The sequence below is a fragment of the Balaenoptera acutorostrata genome, chromosome 17 (assembly GCF_949987535.1).
Source record: "Balaenoptera acutorostrata chromosome 17, mBalAcu1.1, whole genome shotgun sequence".
Classification (NCBI taxonomy): Eukaryota; Metazoa; Chordata; class Mammalia; order Artiodactyla; family Balaenopteridae; genus Balaenoptera; species Balaenoptera acutorostrata.
The window spans coordinates 80,864,106-80,891,123 of record NC_080080.1 but is presented as its reverse complement, the minus strand read 5'-3'; the positions used below and the strand labels follow the sequence as shown (position 1 = coordinate 80,891,123).

General features: G+C 44.7%; 1 long non-coding RNA gene across 4 annotated transcripts in view; it reads right to left on the bottom strand.

Moving 5' to 3' along the window:
• LOC103010026 (uncharacterized) overlaps positions 1-27,018 on the bottom strand; it is a 389,852-nt gene that overhangs the window by 341,082 nt on the left and 21,752 nt on the right. The gene's annotated exons all lie outside the window — the stretch shown is intronic.

Genomic DNA, 27,018 nt, shown 5'->3' with positions numbered 1-27,018 from the left:
GCCCACCCTGGGTCCCAACAGTTCCAATATGAAAATTTAAATTCAAGAGCTTACTTTTACCTTTCTGATTCCTAGATACTGATTCTCTCTGCGGGCCTCAACCACAGGCTGACCTGGCACTTACAGATCCCTCCAGCATCCGAAGGTGGGGTCCCACCTGGACCAGCATTCCTCAAAACCTATGGTGAGACCTCCGTCTCATTCATCAACGTCAGGAACAAAAGGCATCCCCAGGGATGCCTGCCTTCAAAACACTAAATTCCCATCTGGCAAGATCCTAATGACAAAGGAAAGCTCTGTGTTTAGTGAAGCAGTTCCCTTTTGGTCCCTGTTTCTTGGCAGCTGTTCCCTGGGGCCACTGCAGTTCTGGCTTCAACAGTGCCCCTTCAAAAACACAAAACCCTAAAACAAACACGGGTTCAAAGGCTCACACACATAAAACAAAAATGCTCTTTTACCTCTTGCTTATTCCATGGAATGGGACTGACTTTCAATCTGAGAGAACTGTTAAACTGAGGTGAAGTTACCTAATTTGTCCTCATGCTGCGCATTTTTATAAGCTACAGCACTCGGGCTGCAAAACGCAGCTGGATCAGTGAAAGGCAAACACACTTTTCGTTAGGAAAAAGCCCCATGAAAAATAAGACAGTTCAGAATCCTTAAGGACAATGGTCTAGGAGCCTGAATGCATGCCATGATCCCTTCCAGATGATTTTCTGGGTCTAATTCCTATCAGAAAGTAAATGGTAACATGAGAAAGGATGAAAACAGTAGTAGCTTTGGACAGTCCCCAGGGCAAGTAGGAAGCCACTGTGTGTGCAGCTCCTGCAGGCACCAAGGAGAAGGTGGGGATGCTTCCCCAGACCCCCCAGCACCCGTTGGGGGGAGACTGGGGCTTAGAAAAGCAAGGTTTTAGTCACCACCCAAGGATGTGCAAATCCAAGTGGTTTTGGGGGGTTTTTTGTTTGTTTGTTTGTCTTTCCTATTGTATCAGTTAGGCATAACTTAGGCTGCAAGTAACAAAATCTGAACCAGCCTCAAACAGACACATCCCAGAAGACCTGGGGGGCTGCCAGGCTGCAGCCCCAAGCGTGTCGTCTGGGACAAGCTTTTACGTTTCCACCCTCGGCATGTGGGCTTCTTACTCCGCATCGTTAACAGTGGCTTCTTTTCTTGCTACCAGAAATGAGACAGAAGAGACCTGAGGCTGAATGTCCCTGGACCCAGCGTGGGGAGGGACCTCTCGCCCTCCTGTCGTGAGTGTCCCGGGTCCAGGACCACCCGTGTCACTGGCTGCATTGGAGGCTGGGCGACTGAGGTGTAAGTTACCTGTAATCCAACGACCTACTTTCCAGCATTACTATTGTTTTTCTTTTCGAAAAAGGTGGCAGCCACCCACAGGGAACCAAGAAATACCAATCACAGCTAAAACTTAATAGTTTGCCTTTACCTGTATTTTCCTATGGTGCCCTAAAAGGGTACTTTTCATTGCTTACCAGTCACATTTGCTTTGGTCATTTTTTTTAATAGAAATTTTTTTAAGAATGTTGTAATTTGTCTTTTCAAGTGCTATAAGACTCAAAGGTGAACACATCTGCTTGCGGGATCTCATTTTACAATTTCCTGTGACAACTCATCTGACTCCCCAAGGACTGGAGATTTCCACTTCTTTGTAAATGGATTTGGAAATTCTTATACAGATTATCTGCATGAGTGCCTCCACTACTTTTATAACCATCATAGCTGGATGTTTTAAATTCTTCGGGATCCCGAACTTGTCATTGTGTTGAAATGCTCACAGACTAAAGATAAGCTTTATCTGAGTGACACCAGCCTGTGACCTCACCATCAACCAATCAGAGAACTGACGAGCTGATCACCTACCCTGTGACCCCCTCCATCACCTGGCTTTCCTGAAATTCATCCTGAAACTCATCGGGGAGCTCGGGCTTTTTGAGCACTAGCTGTCCTGGACTCCTTGTTTGGTGCCTTAACAATAAACGCTGCCCTTTCCTCCACCAAAACCTGGTGTCAGTAGATTGCCTTTACTGCGGGCAGGCTAGCGGACCCAAGTCCGGTTCAGTAACAAGAGTAGGCATGGCACTTTTTCCTCTTGCTGCCAGCTCCCCGCCGGCCTTAAATAATTTCAGACCAAGGGCCCATGGACACGCAGATAAGAACGAATGTTAAATTCTGACAAATATAACAAGACTAGGGCACCGGCACTCACACACAAAGGCAAATCCCATCCTCTTCCCAAAGCCTGTCCCATCATGGCCCCAGGATATCTAGGCACTAAAGGAAGCTCCCAGGTGGGGACAGAGAGGGCCAAGGCTGATCTCTCAGAGGTTACAACACCAGAGAAAAACACAGCAGAGTCTCCTCGTTGGGCCAACGTTCACAGGCAGAAAGGAGCCCTGAAACAAAGAGGTCCTGCCAAAGGTGGAGCTGTCATCGGCTGACAGCCTTCACGTGGCGGACGAGGCCTCAGAACTGCAGTCTGATCCGTTTTACCTGGCACTGAAGACTAGAATCGCTCTTTACATTCAAGAATTTATTTCTATAGCTGTGCTACTGTGATTTATAAGAGATACACATTTGATCCTTGGTCCTAGCACACGGCTCCTAAAGCCCTTGGAATTTCCTAAGGAATAAGAGCAAGGAGAGAATCTTTTGTTCTCAAATAGCTCCAGCTCCTGAAATAGCTCCAGACTGATAAAGGAGAAAGAAGTGTCTTGTTATTCCTAATGGACCCCTTCCAACTCCACCAGGGTTTATGTTAATTAGGTAACTACTGGAAGCACCTAAGGGTGGGGGCTGGTTGCCAGGGGAACCAACCATCCATCTGAGAATGGTTGGAATTTTCAGCCCCACTCCTTCATCCTTCCACCCCCAACATACTGGTAGGGAACAGGGACTGGAGGTTGAATTAATTACCAATGACCAATGACTTGATCAGTCATGCTTGTGTCATGGAGCCTCCATAAAAACCCAAAAGGAGGGGCTCGGAGAGCTTCCGGGCTGGTGAACAGCCGGAGGTGCTGGGAGGGAGGTCCGCACCCTCCCCACACACCTCACCCTGGGCGTCACTCCCATCCGGCTGTTCTTCAGTTACATATACCCTTTTAGAATAAACAGGTAATCTGATAAGTAAACTGCTTCCCTAAATTCTGTGAGCTGCTCTAGCAAATTAATGGAATTCAAGTAAGAGGTCATGGGAACCTACAATTTGTAGCTAGTTGGTCCACATGTGACACCCTGGACTTGTAACCGGTGTCTTGGGGCGGATGGGCAGGGCTGTGGGACTGAGCCCTTGACTGTGGATCTGACGCCATCTCCAGGTAAACAGTGTCAGAAGTCAGCTGAATTGTAGGACGCCCAGCTGGTGTCACAGAATTGCCTGGTGTGGGGAAAACCCCACATGTGTGGTGACCTGAAGTGCCAGAAGTGTTGAGAGTAATGTAGACGAGATGCAGACAAGAAACACAGGAGTCTTTCCTTTAAAAAATACCACATACCAAAATAGAAAGAAAGAAAGAAAAAGAGAGAGAGAGGAAGAAAGAAAGAAGAAAGGAAGGAAGGAAGGAAGGAAAGAAAGAAAGAGAGAAAGACAGAAGGAAAGAAAGAAAGAGAGAAAGACAGAAGGAAAGAGAGAGAAAGAAGGAAAGAAAGAAGGAAGGAAGGAAAGAAAGAAAGAAAGAAAAGAAGGAAGGAAGGCAAGAAGGGAAGGAAGGAAGCAAGGAGGGAAGAAAAGAAAGAGTTCCTCCATGTCTGTAAGCAAAACTTCTTGGAAAAATGTATAAAAAGCAATTATTCTCCCTCTGAACAGTGTGGAATAAAGAATGTCGCCCCCCATCCACTTCTGCGAGGACCGTGTCATCTGCCGCTGCAGTCGCTGCGCACCCCGAAAGGAATTCAGGACGAAGGTGAGGATGAGACACTCTGCGCTCTGGGAAATAGGCAAGATAGGCCCTTAGACAGATATATTTCGGGAAGAAACTTCAGGAACGCACACACCTGCATCTCCCCACACTTAGAAAAGCAGCGACAGCGTTAACCGGGAGGTGAGCTCCCCGTGAGCGGGCGCCCTCCCCCGGGAGGCGTGCTTGCCGGCCCACGTCCCCGGCCGGGATCTACGTCCACCCGCCCCGGCCCTGCGTCTTCAGAGGCGCCGCTCCGCGGGCTGCGTCCTCGGTGAGACGCTGAGTGAGGCTCAGCTCACAGACCTGACACTGTGCGTTTCCTTTCAGTCGACAACAGCATTCCCCGAAGCCTTCACTTTCCGGATTAGTGTGAAGATAGCGGCGTGCGGCGGACACAACACCATCCGAGGCCAGCTGACCTGGATTCGGATCCAGACTCTTTAGCACTCCTAATTCCTCGGTGCCTTGCAGAGACGAGGGAGAGACGTAAAGAGCGAAAAGAGCAAACACAACAGAAGCCAGACGCAGCACCGCCTTCACAGCACTTGTGGCGCCGCAGGAGGGCCCACAGCCGGGCAGCAATTCCGCCGCGATGGGCTCGGCCTCAGAGCCGCCCCGCGCCCGTTCCCGGGGCCGAGCGTCAGGAAAGGCTGCCCCGCGCCCCGCGGGGAGGGCAGCCCGTCAAGGAGGCCAAGAGCTGGCGTGCGCGCCTCGGCCGCAGGGGCGCTGGTGGGAGGCGGCCTCCCTCTGGGCAGCAAGGGCCGCCCCAACCGTGCCTGGACCCTCCCCGGGGGCAGCGGGAAGCCACGGGGACATCACACAGGGCAGTGTCCTGACCACACCTGTTTTGACACAGAGTCTGCGTCGGACGCCCAGGGGACCAGACTGGGGAAGATGAAGCCGGCGGCCGGGCGCCGGAGGAGTGACCCGGGGACCGGCAGTGAGGACAAAGCAGAGAGCGGAGAGCGGTCCAGGGGCTGGTGGAGGCACTCGGCCAGCGTTCGGAAGGGAGTCTGGGGCTAGCAAGGGCTGTTTCGGGACCCTCCAGGGTAAGGCCGTCGTGGAATGAGCCTGGGAGGGGCGCCCAGACCTCCCGGGGAACAGAGCCCCATGTGTTTGGCCCATCGTACCCTGAGGTCTCCGAGCCGTGACGGCCACAACCTAGGTGTCTGTCCCACCAGTCAGCACAGGGCCCCGCAGAGACAGGGAAAGGTGTGGCGGGCAGCAGAGCCTGCTCGAGAGGACCTGAACTCGTGTTCACCCGTGGCTGCCGGGCCGTCTGCCCTTGGGGTCGGCCCCCGGTGGAGACGCCAGGCCTGTTCTTAGGCGACAAGGTGCCACCCAGGGGCAGCGCCAGCACCGTCCCCAGGAGGCTGTAGGGGGCTCACCTGGCTCTGCCCGAGGACTCAGCCCAGAAGAGACTCACTCCGGGGCACTTGGTGTCTTTCCCAGTCAACCACATAGGAAGGTCCTGAGGACAAAGGCCTTTTCACCTCCCCCCCGTGGTGCTCACAGCAACGCCTCGAACATACCAAGCTTTCCACCAAGGCTTGTCGCCCGGGCCCTGGCACGTCGGCGTCACACCGTGCTCTGCCGATGGGTCACAGGCAGGGCAAGACATTGGCCATGTTAGCGGGTCCCCACCTTCCCCTTTCTCATCAGCTAGAAGCACCAGAATTAGAAATGAAAGATGTGTTGCTCTTAGTAACACGTGAAATGCAGGAAAAAGAGATTAAATAAACCGAGTGCAAATCCTAATAGTTTGTGTACATGTGTGTTTCTAACACCACTTATTGTTCTTTGATGAACTGAGCTACAAAGCTTCAGGCAGCACCTCCAGCAGGTGAGGCTCTGAGGACACGCTCAAGGGCAGCGTGCGTACTCCTTCCTTCCTGGGAGCCGCCGGGGGGACGGGACACTGGCCACCTCCGGCTCCACCGGCTGCCAGGTGTTGCAATATCGGGATGAGTGAGCGCTCTCAGGCCAGAGTCATAATCCTAGGAGGGGACAACCGAGGAACAATTTGATGGGGAAGGTCCGGTTTTCCTTAATACACATTATCATTTTCGCTTTTTGTGAATATGGATTGTAAATACCCAGACATAACTAGTTAACAGGCAAATATTCAAATTCAGGTAGAAGATCATCCCTGAAGTGTAGGCCAGTTTTATTGGCTTTTTAAGATCTCCTTCACTAAAGCCCTGCAGAAAGTAGGCATAGAGGGAACTTTCCTCAACATAATAAAGGCCATATATGACAAACCCACAGCCAACATTGTCCTCAATGGTGAAAAACTGAAACCATTTCCACTAAGATCAGGAACAAGACAAGGTTGCCCACTCTCACCACTATTATTCAACATAGTTTTGGAAGTGTTAGCCACAGCAATCAGAGAAGACAAAGAAATAAAAGGAATCCAAATCGGAAAAGAAGAAGTAAAGCTGTCACTATTTGCAGATGACATGATACTATACATAGAGAATCCTAAAGATGCTACCAGAAAACTCCTAGAGCAAATCAATGAATTTGGTAAAGTAGCAGGATACAAAATTAATGCACAGAAATCTCTTGCATTTCTATACACTAATGACGAAAAATCTGAAAGTGAAATTAAGAAAACACTCCCATTTACCATTGCAACAAAAAGAATAAAATATCTAGGAATAAACCTACCTAAGGAGACAAAAGACCTGTATGCAGAAAATTATAAGACACTGATGAAAGAAATTAAAGATGATACAAATAGATGGAGAGATATACCATGTTCCTGGATTGGAAGAATCAACATTGTGAAAATGTCTCTACTACCCAAAGCAATCTACAGATTCAATGCAATCCCTATCAAACTACCACTGGCATTTTTCACAGAACTAGAACAAAAAATTTCACAATTTGTATGGAAACACAAAAGACCCCGAATAGCCAAAGCCATCTTGAGAACGAAAAATGGAGCTGGGGGAATCAGGCTCCCTGACTTCAGACTATATTACAAAGCTTCAGTAATCAAGACAGTTTGGTATTGGCACAAAAACAGAAATATAGATCAATGGAACAGGATAGAAAGCCCAGAGATAAACCCACACACATATGGTCAACTTATCTTTGATAAAGGAGGCAAGCATATACAGTGGAGAAAAGACAGCCTCTTCAATAAGTGGTGCTGGGAAAATTGGACAGGAACATGTAAAAGTATGAAATTAGAACACTCCCTGACACCATGCACAAAAATAAACTCAAAATGGATTAAAGACCTAAGTGTAAGGGCAGACACTATCAAACTCTTAGAGGAAAACATAGGCAGAACACTCTATGACATACATCACAGCAAGATTCTTTTTGACCCAGCTCCCAGAGAAATGGAAATAAGAACACAAATAAACAAATGGGACCTAATGAAACTGAAAAGCTTTTGCACAGCAAAGGAAACCATAAACAAGACCAAAAGACAACCCGCAGAATGGGAGAAAATATTTGCAAATGAAGCAACTGACAAAGGATTAATCTCCAAGATTTACAAGCAGCTCATGCAGCTCAATAACAAAAAAACGAACAACCCAATCCAAAAATGGGCAGAAGATCTAAATAGACATTTCTCCAAAGAAGATATACAGATGGCCTACAGACACATGAAAGAATGCTCAACATCATTAATCATTAGAGAAATGCAAATCAAAACTACAATGAGATATCATCTCACACCGGTCAGAATGGCCATCATCAAAAAATCTAGAAACAATAAATGCTGGAGAGGGTGTGGAGGAAAGGGAACACTCTTGCACTGTTGGTGGGAATGTAAATTGATACAGCCACTATGGAGAACAGTATGGAGGTTCCTTAAAAAACTACAAATAGAACTACCATATGACCCAGCAATCCCACTACTGGGCATATACCCTGAGAAAACCATAGGTCAAAAAGAGTCATGTACCAAAATGTTCATTGCAGCTCTATTTACAATAGCCAGGACATGGAAGCAACCTAAATGTCCATCGACAGATGAATGGATAAAGAAGACGTGGCACATATATACAATGGAATATTACTCAGCCATAAAAAGAAATGAAATGGAGGTATTTGTAATGAGGTGGATGGAGTTAGAGTCTGTCATACAGAGTGAAGTAAGTCAGAAAGAGAAAAACAAATACAGTATGCTAACACATATATACGGAATCTAAGGGAAAAAAAAAAAAAAAAAAAAAAGGCCATGAAGAACCTAGTGGCAAGACGGGAATAAAGACACAGACCTACTAGAGAATGGACTTGAGGATATGGGGAGGGGGTGGGGTGAGATGTGACAGGGTAAGAGAGTGTCATGGACATATATACACTACCAAATGTAAAATAGATAACTAGTGGGAAGCAGCCGCACAGCACAGGGAGATCAGCTCGGTGCTTTGTGACCACCTAGAGGGGTGGGATGGGGAGGGTGGGAGGGAGGGAGATGCAAGAGGGAAGAGAAATGGGAACATATTGTATATGTATAACTGATTCACTTTGTTATAAAGCAGATGCTAACACACTATTGTAAGGCAATTATACTTCAATAAAGATGTTTGGGAAAAATAAAAAATAAAAAAAAAAAAAGATCTCCTTCACTCGGTTTAGATGGGGTCACTGACCATCCGAACAGCGCTGCACAGACGCTTCGGCTCAGCCAGTGACGAACGATGGAGCCCTAACTAAATCACTCCACCCTCTCAGCCTTAGCTCTCTTAGCTGTAAAATAAGGGTTGTCTACAATCGCCGTGAATCTCCAGAAATTCTAACAGTGATTCTGTGATGGAAACAAGACAGATCCCGCCCCGCTGTGTGCGTCTCCGCTGCAGCTCTAACCGCTTCCCGGTCGCACCGGTGTTTCCATGGTCCAGTTCTCCCACAGAGAGAGCTGGGGGAGCAGGGCTGGTTCCATCCACCGTCCCTGCAGCCCTGGGGCAGGGTCAACCACTCTCCGTGCCTTTGGGCCCAAGTCCCCCACTGAGTGGCGCCCCTGTGCTCCTCCTCTACCCCGTGGGCACCCCACCCCCGCCAGGGCTGGGGCAGCCCAGAAAAATGGCATTCACACACATGCCTGCACATCTGCCCTCACCTCCCACTCGTATGCCCTTTCGTTCTCAGCAAAACCACAAGAAACAGCAGGCATGACTCTGCAAAGAGAGACAGAAAGTGAGGAAGCCGGGCCTTCACACCTGCCCATGAGGCTTCTTTATTAATCAGGGTTCTTTACTATTTATCTGGACCTCTCTTTAACTCAAAGTCTAAGTTATAAGATAACAGCTTCACGGAATGTCAAACAACACTTAAAACAGCATACGCTTAACCTAAGACCCGCAAAACGAAGTAATTTACAACGGTTATGAATCTGGTGTGAATTCTTCTGACAGTTTTGTTACATTGAGCCATTAAAAGAAACTAGTATTTGAAAAAAGAGTCAACTCTATTGAAAAGAGTGATTTCGTTCATCAACCTTTTAGAATATTCCATTTGAAATTCATTACAAAGTAGTACTAGATTTTTAGACCCACTGGCCTTCCTCTGCGTCCAAGAATGTTAATACTTCCTGAGTAAGTCTAACCAGTACACTCATACTTATAAGACGATACCAAAACAGCACCAATTAAGTGTATCTTGCATCAAGAAAGAAATCATTCCTGAGATGCTAGAAAACAAGTACACATAATAAGTACAGACTAGGAACGAGACAGTTTGCCTAAGAATGCCAAATGCTGACCCCAAAGGCCTCACAGGGTTGCTTTTACAAAGAACACGGCATTCTGTTTTGTTTTGTTTTGTTTTCAATTCATGGACCATTTTACAAGTGAGCACACTAAAACTGAACTGAGTACAAACACATAACATCTGCTCCAGATACTCGTACAGAGTAGGAGTCCAGAGCATTTGTACCATAACCCACTGAAAGAATAAGTGGATGAATATTAAACATTCTCAGTAATGCAAAGTACCATAAAAATGTTTCTCTTCGTGGCAATGCATTTAAAATTGTCTGCTATTGTAGGATCACTTATAAGAATACAATATCCAAGAATTTATTTTGGGAACATAAAGAAAGAAAAAAGAAAGAAAGAAAGATAAAAGTAAAATTTTGTTCTCTTAACTTTTACACATTTATTCTCTTTCTTAAAATATTTTTAGGGGCTTCCCTGGTGGCACAGTGGTTACGAATCCACCTGCCAAGTCAGGGGACACGGGTTCAAGCCCTGGTCCAGGAAGATCCCACATGCCGCGGAGCAACTAAGCCCATGCGCCACAACTACTGAGCCTGTGCTCTAGAGCCCACGAGCCACAACTACTGAGCCCACGTGCCACAACTACTGAAGCCCGCATGCCTAGAGCCCGTGCTCTGTAACAAGAGAAGCCACCGCAATGAGAAGCCCACGCACCGCAACAAAGAGTAGCCCCCGCTCGCCACAACTAGAGAAAGCCTGCACACAGCAACGAAGACCCAATGCAACCAAAAATTAATCAATTAATTAAAAATATATATATTTTAAAATATTTTTAAATGCTAAATGCTTTTGGCCAATTTCTTATTAGCAACAAATTCCAAATAGTCAGTCAGCAAAAATATGTTTTGTCCTACTTTTAGATTAGAACAAGCCTTTCACTTAGGACGCATAGCCCCTGCCAACATCCCATAACTGCACAATTTGAAGTGTAAAAACTTAATAAACAGAAACCTCAATTAAATAGAGCCGGGAGGCCGGAAGGGGGCGCTCTCATGCCTGTGCTGACAGCAGAGCCCAGCAGGAAGAAGACAGACTCCTGTCTCCTGGCCAGGACTCGGCCAGTGACAAGCCACGGACCCTTTGTTCACTACATCCCTCCTCAGTTCCTTTCCCCTCTATAAAAGGTCTCCTTCCCTCGCCCTGCGGGGACTTGCTGTGGTTGCCATGGTTGCAGACCCCGAATGGCAATTCTCTGCTGCTCTGAATAAACCCACCTTTGCCGGAGCAATATCTGGCAGGCTATTTGTTTCAGGTCGACAGAAGCACAAGTGACCTCCACAGTCACTGATCTTATATTTTCATCTGAAGTCGGATTATGCGGTAGAACTAATTTCATGACTACCAAACAGCTGGAGAAGACACAAGAACAGTACTAAATTCCAAATATCATTTTGTCTTCCTCTTTTTAATTCCCATCTGTTTGCTGAAAAGCCTACATCTCACCCAAGTATTTATAAAACAAATACAGATTATAAACAAAACCAGATTCTAGATTTCAAACAAGCTTACGTATTTTGTTTTTCTCAGATAGATTTGTGGCAAAGATCAGGTCTAACAAAGCCTGTAAGGGCGCCCTGGGTGCAGCGCCTGCCCTGTGGCAGGCAACCCTCTGTAGCTACTGTACCGCGATACCAGTGCATCTGCAAGAGTGGGGCTCATCAGCGCCGCCCACCTGGTTTTCCAGCCAGCCATCCAGCCATCAGTACAAAACCACAAGGTAGTCACATCGACACTAAAAGCTTTCCTGGTCCAAATGCCGGGTATGTGATCTTAATTATTCTCTGGGTTGCTGCTAATCCAATGGCTATTTTCTCATGTGAGTTTATCATATTTATAATTAGGTTAATGTAAAAAGTTAGATTTAGGTCCTTAGAATTAGATTTAGAATTAGATTAAGGTAAAAAGTTGACAAAACAAATCTCACAAATTACCATTTAAGGCATGAGATTAAATTTTAAATTAAATTAAATTAAATTACCATTTACGCCTAAGAAATCGTTTAAAGTTGGAAAGAGGAGATTCTCCACGCCGTAAGGAAGAAGCCGTGCAGGTCCCGGTGGAGCCTGAGCGGACGCCTTCAAAGGCCGCTCCAGCCTCAACGCCTAACCAACAGCAGGGATGGGGAGCGGCCACGTGAATATTACGAACCAAAACAAAAGGGAATCAAAAGCCACCAGAAGGAAAGAACAAAGGAAAATAGTTTCTCTTCAAAGAATTGCTCCTGCATCACGCATCTGTGTATATCTTCCCCTTTACATCTCCTACCTTTTATAACAATGCTACACTTCATATTTGCAAGGCTTAATATCTTTATCACTTTTATAGTTATTGCCTGCGAGGCAAACATTCACTGCAAGGCCGGACACCGGGCACCTTGATGGGGAGAGAGCAGGAACACGACCCCCCAAAGTCCCCGCGTTCCTGGAACACACGCAGTGGTGGGTGGACAGGTACGGGTGACAGAGACGGAAACGGAGGCCCTGACAAGACCACAGGGGGCACTGAGAGGAGACAGGAAGATACCTGCAGAGGACAGTGTAACGACGATGGACCTGACACCCACAGACAACGGGCAGCCGTGCAGGCTAGCGATGGCGTCAGGGGCGCCTCGCGGAGAAGGGGACACTGCAGGGGTCCCGTGAGCCAGGACGAGCCAGCATCTGAAAACCAGAAGTTTGAGCTTTTCCCGGCACTGACTCAGCAAACTGAGAACAAGGGGTGGGTCCTGGGAGAACAGAGAGCAGCTGGGAGGGGGCGGGACCAGCTCAGATGGACGAGCCCTGGCCCCTGAAGGCGGTCTGAGCCCATCCCAAGGACCGTGGACACTGCCTGGAAAGTCTTAAGCAAGGGAGTGTGACAACACAAGTTGTGTTTTAAAAAGATCACCCTGTGTGATATTGTGTACTATTTTATTTGGCCGCTGCAAAAGATCTATGATGTAGTCAGCTCAGATAAATTACCTTATATATACATATCAGATATAGATATAAGGATTTTGTATTTTATAACCTTTTCAAAATGTAGTACCAATCTTAGTAGAACTGGGGTTAGGAAAGAGGCTTAATGAGGGGGATTTGGTATTCCTAAGGGACATATATAAAAGCTATGCATTGTACTCTACAATAATCATGTTTGCAGAACAGTTTTCAGTGGAGAAGCACTTAATTAATTAAAAATCAAGTTCCCTAAGCAAGCAGGAAAGCTTTTCAACTTTCCTTTAAAAGTCAACACAATATCAGACGGCATGATTATCTACATAGAAAATCCAAAAAATTGACAGAACAACTCCTGGAACTAATAAGCAATTACAACAAGGTTGCAAGTATACAGGTTACTATACAAAAGTCAATTGCTTTCCTATATACCATCAACGAACAAGTGGGATTTGAAATTTAAAACACAATACATTTACATCAGTACCCCCAAAATTAAATCCTTAGGTAAAAGTCTAAAAAATACATACACAAAATCTACCAAATTCTGATGAAAGAAATCAAAGAAGAGCTAAATAAATAGATATTCCATATTTACAGACTTTTGAGGAAGACTCAAAATCGTCAAGATGTCAATTCTTCCCAAAATGACCTACAGATTCAACACAATCCCAATCAAAATCCCAGCGAGTTATTTTGGGGAGACTGACAAACTGATTCTACAATTTATAAGGAAAGACAAAAGACCCAGAATAACCCACAATACTGAAGGAGAAAAACAAAGTCAGACGGCTGATACTACCTGACTTCAAAATTTACTGTAAAGCTACAGTAACCAAGACAGTGTGGTGTTGGCAAAAGCACAGACAAATAGATCAACAGAGCAGAGCAGAGAGCTCAGACCTAGACCCACACATTTATAGTCAAATGATCTTTGACAAAGGCGCAAAGGTAGAATAATAGAGAAAATATGGTCTTTTCAACAAATGGTGCTGGAACAAGACGCCCACAAAACCAAAAAAGAATCGAGACAAAGAACTTATATCCTTCACGAAAATTGACTCAAAATGGATTATAGACCAAACGATAAAATGCAAAACCATAAAACTCCTAGAAGATAACATAGAAGAAAATCTAGAGGACTTCAGATTTGGTGATGCCTTTTTAGGTACAACACTAAAAATGCAATCCATGAAAGAAAATTGATAAGCTGGACTTCATAAAAATTAGAAACTTCTGCTCTGCAAAAGATAGGTCAAAAGAACCAGAAGACAAGCCACAGACTGGGCAAAAATATTTACAAAAGACATATCTGATAAAAGATTGTTTGCCAAAATATAAAAAGTGCTCTTAAGACTCAACAATAAGAAAACAAACAATCCAACTAAAAAACTGAACAAAAGACCTCAAAGGACACCTCACCAAAGAAGGTAAAAACATATGGCAAATTAGCATATGAGGAGATGCTCCATATAATACGTCATTTGGGAAATGCAAATTAAAACAATGAGCTACCACTACACGCCTGTTAGAAGGGACCAAAGTCAGAGCACTGACAGCACCAGATGCTGGTGAGGGTGTGGAGCAACAGGAACTCTCATCCGCTGCGGGTGGGGATGCAGAGTGGTGCAGCCACTTTGGAAGACAGTTGGGCAGACTCCTACGAAAGTAAACATACTCTCACTATACTCTTACTACGCTCATACTCTTGCTATAATCTAACAATTGCGCTCCTTGCTATTTACCCAAATGAGTTGGAAACATATGTCGTCAGTATAACCTGCACACAGATATTTACAGAAAGTTTATTCACAATTGCCGAAACTTGGAGGCACCCAAGATATCGTTCAGCAGATGAATGGATAAATAAACTGTGGTCCATCCAGACACTGGACTCTTAAGAAAGAAACGAGCCATCAAGCCATGAAAAGACAAGGAGGAACCTTAAATGCACGTGACTAAGTGAAAGGGGCCCATCTGAAAAGGCTACACACTGTGTGATTCCAACTATAAGACATTCTGAAAAAGCAAAACTACGGAGACAATAAAAAGGTAAGTGTTGCCAGGGGTTAGAGGGAAGAGAGGGATGAACAGATGAAGCACAGAGGATGTTTAGGGCAGTGAACATACTCTGTATGGTAGTGTAGTGCCGGATAATGCCCGTATACATTTGTCAAAGCTCACAGAATGTCCAAAGCCAAGGATGAGCCCTAACGTAAACTACGGACTCTGGGTGATAAGGAGGTGTCAGTGTAGGTTCACTGACTGTAACAAATGTACCATCTGGAGGAGGATGTTGATGGCGGGAACCTGAGCTTGGTAGAGGCTGTGTCTGCCCGGGCGGGCGGGCGGGTGGGGAGTCTACGGGAAATCTCTGCATTTGCCACTCAGTTCTGCTGTGAACCCAAAACTGTTCTAAAACATAAAGTCTATTTTTTTAAGTCAACACAATCAAATAACCTTTCCTGAATTTTGTTTCTCTTTCCTTCATTACGCATCCCATATTTCAGAACCAGTTTTTAATTACAGCACATTCTGTGAATAAATTATAGCTTTATTTTCACAATCTGGCTTTGATCAAACCACAGTCCTTGTTTTGCAATGATAAGGGGGAAATCTCTAGTCTACGAGCAGGTTACCGATTGTCTACTATATGCCGGTGATTGTCTATATGCTGTGGATACAAAGATAATTAAGAGGAAAGCTCTGACCCTATGGTCAAAAGTAAACACTCATAAGAGGTGTTTATACATAAAGAAATGCCGACATGGGACCCCATGTGTGTTCCACCGACGCACGGTTCTCTGTTCGCTACAAACACTCAACGCCTGTAGCTGCCCCTGGAGCAGGTTCCTTCCTGACAGCCCTAATGACAGTCGGAACCGTGTGCTCTTTCTGAACGGTGCCCGTCGTGGGGTGAGTGCTCAGTGGCCGTCTGGGGCACGAGCACAGCTCCGGGAGCAGTCACCTTAGAATCCGATCTGGGAGTGAAGCTAAGGCCCAGGGGAAAGGGAAAACCGTGCCGTGGCCTTGCCTGGGAGGGTAAAACTTACCTCAGGAGCATCTGGAAGAAACCAGATAAGCAGCACAGTTTTTGCTTCCCTCTTCTCTCTTTCCATCCCCAAAGGGGCGACCACAGCTCCCACTGTGCCCAAGGGGCTGCCCCAGGACTGACAGACCTCTCGGAAATGTAACTCAAGCATACTCAGGTGGGCAGGTTTTGGTTTTGGAAAATTAGAGGAGTAAAAGATCTGCACACCATGTGCTTACCACGAATAGAAATCAAGTTTATTGATGATTCATTTTTGGAAAAGGAGGAGACATGAAGGAGAAAGGAACAGAAGCGGGTGGGATATAAAGAAAGGAAAAAAACAACAGAAGAGATACAGGGAGGTCTGCCTGGCTCAGAGTGCATTTTAAGTAACACACCTGCACAAGAATAGCTCATGTTAACAAACATCTTGAATACCTACTTTGTCATTAATGCCAAACATCCTTGTCTAAAAGTGTATCTTTCTTTTCTTTTAATTTATTTATTGAAGTATAGTTGGTTTACAATGCAGTGTTAATTTCTGCTGTACAGCAAAGTGATTCAGTTATACATACATACACATTCTTTTTCATATTCTTTTCCATTATGGTTTATCACAGGATATTGAATATAGTTCCCTGTGCTATACAGCAGGACCTTACTGTTCATCCATTCTCTATATATAAAGTTTGCATCTGCTAACTCCAAACTCTCAGTCCATCCCTCCCCCTACCACCCTCCCCCTTAGCAACTGCAAGTCTGTTCTGTCTGTGAGTCTGTTTCTGTTAAGTAGATAAGTTCATTTGTGTCATATTTTAGACTCCACATATAAGTGATATCATATGGTATTTGTCTTTCTCTGTCTGACTTACTTCACTTAGTATCATAATCTCTAGGTTGCTGCAAATGGGAGTATTTCATTCTTTTTTATGGCTGTGTAATATTCCATTGTATCTATGTACCACATCTTCTTTATCCATTCCTCGTTGATGGACATTGAGGTTGCTTCCATGTCTTGACTTACTGTAAACAGCGCTGCTATGAATGTTGGGAAAGTGTATCTTTCAAGCTGAGGAACGATGGTCTCATCGTATCAGCAAAGAAACTTCACTTTCAGTATATTACGGAGCTTTGGTCAATAGGATAGCATCTTCCTAAGTTTCTTATTTTGGAAATTATTTTACAACTTACAGCTTCAAGAATTTTTTTTAAGAGTCTGCTAGGGGAGAGTAGAGATAAACAATGAGTTCAGACTAACTAGTTTTTACATCATTTACTGAGAATAAGAACTGAAGAGAACTAAAACAAAAATAGAGGACAGGGAGGGGAGGGAGAAGATGGCGGAAGAGTAAGACGCGGAGATCACCTTCCTTCCCACAGATACAGTAGAAATACATCTACACGTGGAACTGCTCCTACAGAACACCCACTGAACGCTGGCAGAAAACGTCCGACCTCCAAAAAGGCAAGAAACTCCCCCCGTACTTGGGTAGAGCAAAAGAAAAAAGAAATAACAGAGACAAAAGAATAGGGACGGCACCTGCACCAGTGGGAGGGAGCTGTGAAGGAGGAAAGGTTTCCACGCACTAGGAGCCCCTTCGCGGGCGGAGACTGCGGGTGGCGGAGGGGGGAAGCTTTGGAGCCATGGAGGAGAGCGCAGCCACAGGGGTGCGGAGGGCAAAGCGGAGAGGTTCCCGCACAGAGGCTCGGCGCCGACCCGCACTCACCAGCCCGAGAGGCTTGTCTGCTTAGCCGCCGGGGCGGGCGGGGCTGGGAGCTGAGGCTCGGGCTTCGGTCGGATCGCAGGGAGAGGACTGGGGCTGGCGGCGTGAACACAGCCTGAAGGGGTTAGCGCACCACAGCTAGCCTGGAAGAAGTCCGGGAAAAAGTCTGCAGCTGCCGAAGAGGCAAGAGACTTTTTCTTCCCTCTGTGTTTCCTGGTGCGCGAGGAGAGGGGATTCAGAGCACCACCTAAACGAACTTCAGAGACTGGCGCGAGCCGCAGCTATCAGCGCGGACCCCACAGCAACAGGGGCACAGAGGAAAAAACGGAGAGACTCCCGCACAGAGGCTCGGCGCAGAGTAGCACTCAGCAGCCCGAGAGGCTTGTCTGCTCCCCCGCCGGGGCGGGCAGGGCTGGGAGCTGAGGCTCGGCTTCGGTCGGATCGCAGGGAGAGGACTGGGGTTGGCAGCGTGAACACAGCCTGAAGGGGTTGGCGCACCACAGCTAGCCGGGAGGGAGACCGGGAAAAGGTCTGCAGCTGCCGAAGAGGCAAGAGACTTTTTCTTGCCTCTTAGTTTCGCTGCGCGCAAGGAGAGGGGATTCAGAGCGCCGCCTAAACGAACTCCAGAGAAGGGCGCGAGCCACGGCGATCAGCGCGGACCCCAGAGACGGGCGTGAGACGCTGGGGCTGCTGCTGCCGCCTCCAAAAAGCCTGTGTGTGGGCACAGGTCACTCTCCACACCGCCCCTCCCGGTAGCCTGTGCAGCCCGCCACTGCCGGGGTCCCGGGATCCGGGGACAACATCCCCGGGAGAACGCACTGCGCGCCTCGGGCTGGTGCAACGTCACGACGCCTCTGACGCTGCAGGCTCGCCCCGCCTCCTCTGTACCCCTCCCTCCCCGCGGCCTGGGTGAGCCAGAGCCCCCGAAGCAGCTGCTCCTTTAACCCCGTCCTGTCTGGGCGGGGAACAGACGCCCTCAGGCGACCTACACGCAGAGGCGGGTCCAAATCCAAAGCTGAACCCCAGGAGCTGTGCGAACAGGGAAGAGAAGGGGAAATCTCTCCCAGCAGCCTCAGAAGCAGCGGATTAAAACTCCACAAACAACGTGATGTACCTGCATCTGTTGAATACCTGAATAGACAACGAATCATCCCAAATCCAGGAGGTGGACTCTGGGAGCAGGAGATATTAATTTTTCCCCTTTTCCTTTTTTTTTGTGAGTGTATATGTATATGCTTCTGGGTGAGATTTTGTCTGTATAGCTTTGCTTTACAATAGCTTTATTTTACTTCACTATATTATAGCCTCTTTCTTTCTTTCTTTCTATTTTTTCTCCCTTTTACTCTGAGCTGTGTGGACAAAAGGCTCTTGGTGCTCCAGCCAGGCATCAGGGCCGTGCCTCTGAGGTGGGAGAGCCAACTTCAGAACACTGGTCCACAAGAGACCTCCCAGCTCCACGTAATACCAAACGGCAAAAATCTCCCAGAGATCTCCATCTCAACATCAAGACCCAGCTTCACCCAACGACCAGCAAGCTACAGTGCTGGACACCCTATGCCAAACAACTAGCTAGACAGGAACACAACCCCATCCATTAGCAGAGAGGCTGCCTAAAATCATAATAAGGCCACAGACACACCAAAATACACCACCAGACGTGTACGTGCCCACCAGAAAGACAAGATCTAGCCTCATCCACCAGAACTCAGGCACTAGTTCCCTCCACCAGGAAGCCTACACAACCCACTGAACCAACCTTAGCCACTGGGGACAGATACCAAAAACAACGGGAACTACGAACCTGCAGCCTGTGAAAAGGAGACCCCAAACACAGTAAGATAGGCAAAATGAGACGACAGAAAAACACACAGCAGATGAAGGAGCAGGCTCAAAACACACTGGACTTAACAAATGAAGAGGAAATAGGTAGTCTACCTGAAAAAGAATTCAGAATAATGATAGTAAGGATGATCCAAAATCTTGGAAATAGAATAGACAAAATGCAAGAAACATTTAACAAGGATGTAGAAGAACTAAAGAGGAACCAAGCAATGATGAAGAACACAATAAATGAAATTAAAAATACTCTAGATGGGATCAATAGTAGAATAACTGAAGCAGAAGAAAGGATAAGTGACCTGGAAGATAAAATGGTGGAAATAACTACTACAGAGCAGGATAAAGAAAAAAGAATGAAAAGAACTGAGGACAGTCTCAGGGACCTCTGGGACAACATTAAACGCTCCAACATTCAAATTATAGGGGTACCAGAAGAAGAAGAGAAAAAGAAAGGGACTGAGAAAATTTTTGAAGAGATTATAGTTGAAAACTTCCCTAATATGGGAAAGGAAATAGTTAATCAAGTCCTGGAAGCACAGAGAGTCCCATACAGGATAAACCCAAGGAGGAACATGCCAAGACACATATTAATCAAACTGTCAAAAATTAAATATAAGGAAAACATATTAAAGGCAGCAAGGGAAAAAAAACAAATAACACACAAGGGAATCCCCATAAGGTTAACATCTGATCTATCAGCAGAAACTCTGCAAGCCAGAAGGGAGTGGCAGGATATACTTAAAGTGATGAAGGAGAAAAACCTACAACCAAGATTACTCTACCCAGCAAGGATCTCATTCAGATTTGATGGAGAAATTAAAACCTTTACAGACAAGCAAAAGCTGAGAGAGTTCAGCACCACCAAACCAGCTTTACAACAAATGCTAAAGGAACTTCTCTAGGCAAGAAACACAAGAGAAGGAAAACACCTACAATAACAAACCCAATACATTTAAGAAAATGGGAATAGGAACATACATATCGATAATTACCTTGAATGTAAATGGATTAAATGCTCCCACCAAAAGACACAGGCTGGCTGAATGGATACAAAAACAAGACCCATATATATGCTGTCTACAAGAGACCCACTTCAGACCTAGAGACACATACAGATTGAAAGTGAGGGGATGGAAAAAGATATTCCATGCAAATGGAAATCAAAAGAAAGCTGGAGTAGCAATTCTCATATCAGACAAAATAGACTTTAAAATAAAGACTATTACAAGAGACAAAGAAGGACACTATATAATGATCAAGGGATCGATCCAAGAGGAAGGTATAACAATTGTAAATATTTATGCACCCAACATAGGAGCACCTCAATACATAAGGCAAATACTAACAGCCATAAAAGGGGAAATTGACAGCAACACAATCATAGTAGGGGACTTTAACACCCCACTTTCACCAATGGACAGATCATCCAAAATGAAAATAAATAAGGAAACACAAGCTTTAAATGATACATTAAACAATATGGACTTAATTGATACTTATAGGACATTCCACCCAAAAACAACAGAATACACATTTTTCTCAAGTGCTCATGGAACATTCTCCAGGATAGATCATATCTTGGGTCACAAATCAAGCCTTGGTAAATTTAAGAAAATTGAAATCGTATCAAGTATCTTTTCCGACCACAACGCTATGAGACTAGATATCAATTACAGGAAAAGATCTGTAAAAAATACAAACACATGGAGGCTACACAATACATTACTTAATAACGAAGTGATTACTAAAGAAATCAAAGGGGAAATCAAAAAATACCTAGAAACAAATGACAACGGAGACACGACGACCCAAAACCTATGGGACGCAGCAAAGGCAGTGCTAAGAGGGAAGTTTATAGCAATACAAGCCTACCTCAAGAAACAGGAAACATCTCGAATAAACAACCTAACCTTGCACCTAAAGCAATTAGAGAAAGAAGAACAAAAAAACCCCAAAGCCAGCAGAAGGAAAGAAATTATAAAGATCAGGTCAGAAATAAATGAAAAAGAAATGAAGGAAACAATAGCAAAAATCAATGAAACTAAAAGCTGGTTCTTTGAAAAGATAAACAAAATTGATAAACCATTAGCCAGACTCATCAAGAAAAAAAGGGAGAAGACCCAGATCAATAGAATTAGAAATGAAAAAGGAGAAGTAACCACTGACACTGCAGAAATACAAAAGATCATGAGAGAGTACTACAAGCAACTCTATGCCAATAAAATGGACAACCTGGAAGAAATGGACAGATTCTTAGAAATGCACAAACTGCCAAGACTGAACCAGGAAGAAATAGAAAATATGAACAGACCAATCACAAGCACTGAAATTGAAACTGTGATTAAAAACCTTCCAACAAACAAAAGCCCAGGACCAGATGGCTTCACAGGTGAATTCTATCAAACATTTAGAGAAGAGCTAACACCTATCCTTCTCAAACTCTTCCAAAATATTGCAGAGGGAGGAACACTCCCAAACTCATTCTACGAGGCCACCATCACCCTGATACCAAAACCAGACAAAGATGTCACAAAGAAAGAAAACTACAGGCCAATATCACTGATGAACATAGATGCAAAAATCCTCAACAAAATACTAGCAAACAGAATCCAACAGCACATTAAAAGGATCATACACCATGATCAAGTGGGGTTTATCCCAGGAATGCAAGGATTCTTCAATATACGCAAATCAATCAATGTGATACACCATATTAACAAATTGAAGGAGAAAAACCATATGATCATCTCAATAGATGCAGGGAAAGCTTTCGACAAAATTCAACACCCATTTATGATAAAAGCCCTGCAGAAAGTAGGCATAGAGGGAACTTTCCTCAACATAATAAAGGCCATATATGACAAACCCACAGCCAACATTGTCCTCAATGGTGAAAAACTGAAACCATTTCCACTAAGATCAGGAACAAGACAAGGTTGCCCACTCTCACCACTATTATTCAACATAGTTCTGGAAGTCCTAGCCACAGCAGAGAAGACAAAGAAATAAAAGGAATCCAAATCGGAAAAGAAGAAGTAAAGCTGTCACTATTTGCAGATGACATGATACTATACATAGAGAATCCTAAAGATGCTACCAGAAAACTCCTAGAGCTAATCAATGAATTTGGTAAAGTAGCAGGATACAAAATTAATGCACAGAAATCTCCTGCATTTCTATACACTAATGACGAAAAATCTGAAAGTGAAATTAAGAAAACACTCCCATTTACCATTGCAACAAAAAGAATAAAATATCTAGGAATAAACCTACCTAAGGAGACAAAAGACCTGTATGCAGAAAATTATAAGACACTGATGAAAGAAATTAAAGATGATACAAATAGATGGAGAGATATACCATGTTCCTGGATTGGAAGAATCAACATTGTGAAAATGACTCTACTTCCCAAAGCAATCTACAGATTCAATGCAATCCCTATCAAACTACCACTGGCATTTTTCACAGAACTAGAACAAAAAATTTCACAATTTGTATGGAAACACAAAAGACCCCGAATAGCCAAAGCCATCTTGAGAACGAAAAATGGAGCTGGGGGAATCAGGCTCCCTGACTTCAGACTATATTACAAAGCTTCAGTAATCAAGACAGTTTGGTACTGGCACAAAAACAGAAATATAGATCAATGGAACAGGATAGAAAGCCCAGAGATAAACCCACACACATATGGTCAACTTATCTTTGATAAAGGAGGCAAGCATATACAGTGGAGAAAAGACAGCCTCTTCAATAAGTGGTGCTGGGAAAATTGGACAGGTACATGTAAAAGTATGAAATTAGAACACTCCCTGACACCATGCTCAAAAATAAACTCAAAATGGATTAAAGACCTAAGTGTAAGGGCAGACACTATCAAACTCTTAGAGGAAAACATAGGCAGAACACTCTATGACATACATCACAGCAAGATTCTTTTTGACCCAGCTCCCAGAGAAATGGAAATAAGAACACAAATAAACAAATGGGACCTAATGAAACTGAAAAGCTTTTGCACAGCAAAGGAAACCATAAACAAGACCAAAAGACAACCCGCAGAATGGGAGAAAATATTTGCAAATGAAGCAACTGACAAAGGATTAATCTCCAAGATTTACAAGCAGCCCATGCAGCTCAATGACAAAAAAACGAACAACCCAATCCAAAAATGGGCAGAAGATCTAAATAGACATTTCTCCAAAGAAGATATACAGATGGCCTACAGACACATGAAAGAATGCTCAACATCATTAATCATTAGAGAAATGCAAATCAAAACTACAATGAGATATCATCTCACACCGGTCAGAATGGCCATCATCAAAAAATCTAGAAACAATAAATGCTGGAGAGGGTGTGGAGGAAAGGGAACACTCTTGCACTGTTGGTGGGAATGTAAATTGATACAGCCACTATGGAGAACAGTATGGAGGTTCCTTAAAAAACTACAAATAGAACTACCATATGACCCAGCAATCCCACTACTGGGCATATACCCTGAGAAAACCATAGGTCAAAAAGAGTCATGTACCAAAATGTTCATTGCAGCTCTATTTACAATAGCCAGGACATGGAAGCAACCTAAATGTCCATCGACAGATGAATGGATAAAGAAGACGTGGCACATATATACAATGGAATATTACTCAGCCATAAAAAGAAATGAAATGGAGGTATTTGTAATGAGGTGGATGGAGTTAGAGTCTGTCATACAGAGTGAAGTAAGTCAGAAAGAGAAAAACAAATACAGTATGCTAACACATATATACGGAATCTAAGGGAAAAAAAAAAAAAAAAAAAAAGGCCATGAAGAACCTAGTGGCAAGACGGGAATAAAGACACAGACCTACTAGAGAATGGACTTGAGGATATGGGGAGGGGGTGGGGTGAGATGTGACAGGGTAAGAGAGTGTCATGGACATATATACACTACCAAATGTAAAATAGATAACTAGTGGGAAGCAGCCGCACAGCACAGGGAGATCAGCTCGGTGCTTTGTGACCACCTAGAGGGGTGGGATGGGGAGGGTGGGAGGGAGGGAGATGCAAGAGGGAAGAGATATGGGAACATATGTATATGTATAACTGATTCACTTTGTTATAAAGCAGAAGCTAACACACTATTGTAAGGCAATTATACTTCAATAAAGATGTTTAAAAAAAAAAAATAGAGGACATATCTGAAAATACCCTATTTTTCCAGTACCCTAAATTCCTTTCTGTGTATGGCCTAGATAAACTGGTCTATTTGAGTCCCAGTTGTTCTTTCAAAATGATGGAAACAATTTGGTTTTGATAGCTGAGGCCTGAAAACGGGAATCTCGGAAGGAGAGTGAATAGCCTCCAGCCCTTCAGGAATCCACAGCTCATCAGTATCAAGACACAGCGTTTGTGTGAGAATCTTAACGTTTTAATAGGAAAGAGATAAACAACATAGACAATACAAACAGGCATCTTGCCCAGCAGTTTCAGACGCGCATGCCTCTAAATATAAGGCGGGAAAAAAACAGACCAAACCATCCGCTACCTTCTAGGTTGACACCTAATAAATCAAGTGTAGACAGTATTTCCTGCTCTGCTCTTTCAAACCTCCAAGGAAAATTAAAAGACAGTGTTAACTCAAGCGTGGAGTCACTGAGACTCAAAATTACATAACTTGGCAATATTAGCACCGCAGAAACCTGAGAACACGAGAGGTGAGTCCCGTGACCCCCCTGGAAGTCTCCCGCATGGAACACCAAATTAGAGTAATCACAACCAGTCCTTCACCCTGATGTTCTAGAAAGAGATGCTGGGGCAGAGGGACAGTTCCGTGATAAAGGCTGCATCTCTGGACAGGTTTGGAGGCGCCTCCCAAGAACTGTTGTCTTTCTCCCTACGTGTCTGTCAAGATAAAGCTTCCAGCTTTCAAAAAAACTCAATCACTAGTCAAAACAAAATAATACAAAACAAAATAACCAAATAAGAGGAAGAAAATCAATCCAAACAAACAACAAAACCCCTGATTCTGTTGGTCCAGCCGGCCTTCCATGCTTCATTTAAAAGCTGTCCACCTCTCTAGCAAGGCTTTAAAATAAGTTATCTTCAAATTTATATTCATAAAAAAGATAGATAATCAAAAGGAAGTATGTGCTAGAGTAGCAGATTTTATTCACCTTTAGACTATTTAATCTAAACCAGAAGGCAAATCGCTACTCTGCTCCCAGGGTCATAAATCAATACCTACCGTCCTGAGGCACAGTCCTTACCTGAAGGCAGAGAGCAGATGGGGTACCCTGTTACACACTCCCTTCAGGGAAAATCAGAGTCAGCAATCCTCACAGAGCAAACGCCCTTACATCCCACAACCACCTCCAGCTCTCATATGGGGCTTAAGTCTGCAACACTCTGGTGCAGACTCAGAACCCACAGTGTCGTGGTGATGTCATTAGTCAGGAAGATCAGGCAGAGAACAGAGAATTGAGGCTCTATCTTTATCCGTGTGTATTGTCCTCATTAAGGCACCCGATGAAGGGCAGACACCATTTCAAACAGCAAGGTGCATTCAGATCTTCTGGGGATCTGGCTGAAATGCACATGCTGAGTCAGAAGGTCTGGGTCACTGCTGAGATTTAACCACCTCCCAGGTGGTACCAATGTTGTTGTGATTAGTTGTTCAGGTATAAGAACATTCCTTCCATTACTAAATACTATGTTATTATTACCATCAGCAGCTGCTGCATTATTGTTGTTGTAGGCTGAATAAAGTTTTCCCCAAAAGGTCTACGTCCTAATCCCTGGAACCCATGAATATGTTAACTTATATGACGAAAAGAATGCAGGTGTGGGGCTTCCCTGGTGGCGCAGTGGTTGACAATCTGCCTGCTAATGCAGGGGACACGGGTTCGAGCCCTGGTCTGGGAAGATCCCACATGCCACGGAGCAGCTGGGCCCGTGAGCCACAGTTGCTGAGCCTGCGCGTCTGGAGCCTGTGCCCCGCAATGGGAGGGGCCGCGATAGAGAAAGGCCCGCGCACCGCGATGAAGAGCGGTCCCCGCACCGCGATGAAGAGTGGCCCCCGCTTGCCGCAACTGGAGAAAGCCCTCGCACGAACCGAAGACCCAATACAGACAAAAATAATAAATAAATAAATAAATAAATAAATAAAAAAGAAAATCCTTTTAAAAAAAAAAAAAAAGAATGCAGGTGTGATTAAATTAATGATCTTGCAATGGGGAGATGACCCTGAATTATCCAGGCGGGCCCAGGGTAACCACAAGGGTCAGAGGTAAGAAAGAGGCAGGACGGTGAAAGTTAGAGAAGATGGAAGGTCAGAGGCAGAGATGGGACAGAAGAGAGGACGCCATGCTGCTGACTTTGAAGCTGAGAAAGGAGCCGTGAGCCCAGAAATGCAGGCACCTCTAGAAGCTGCAAAAGGTCGGGAAACAGACTCTCCCCTGCAGCCTCCAGAAGGAGCCAGCTCTGCCCTCACCTGGACTTCAGTGGAACTGCTTTCAAACTTCTGGCCTCCAGAACTGTAAGAGAACAAATGTGTGTTGTTCTGAGCCACAGAGTTTGTGGGAGTTCGCTACAATAGCAATAGGAAACTAATACATTAATATCAACAGTAACAGTTTATAAAGAGCTCACTATATGCCAGGCATTGTCTTAACTGCTTTACATATATAATTTCTCAAAGCAACCCTATTGCTACATGGATAAACCTTGAAGACATCATGCTAAGTGAAATCATCCAGTCCTAAGAGGACAAATACTGTACGATTCTTATATGAGGTCCCTAGAGCATCAAATTTACAAAGACAGAAAGTAGGATGGAGGGTACCAGGA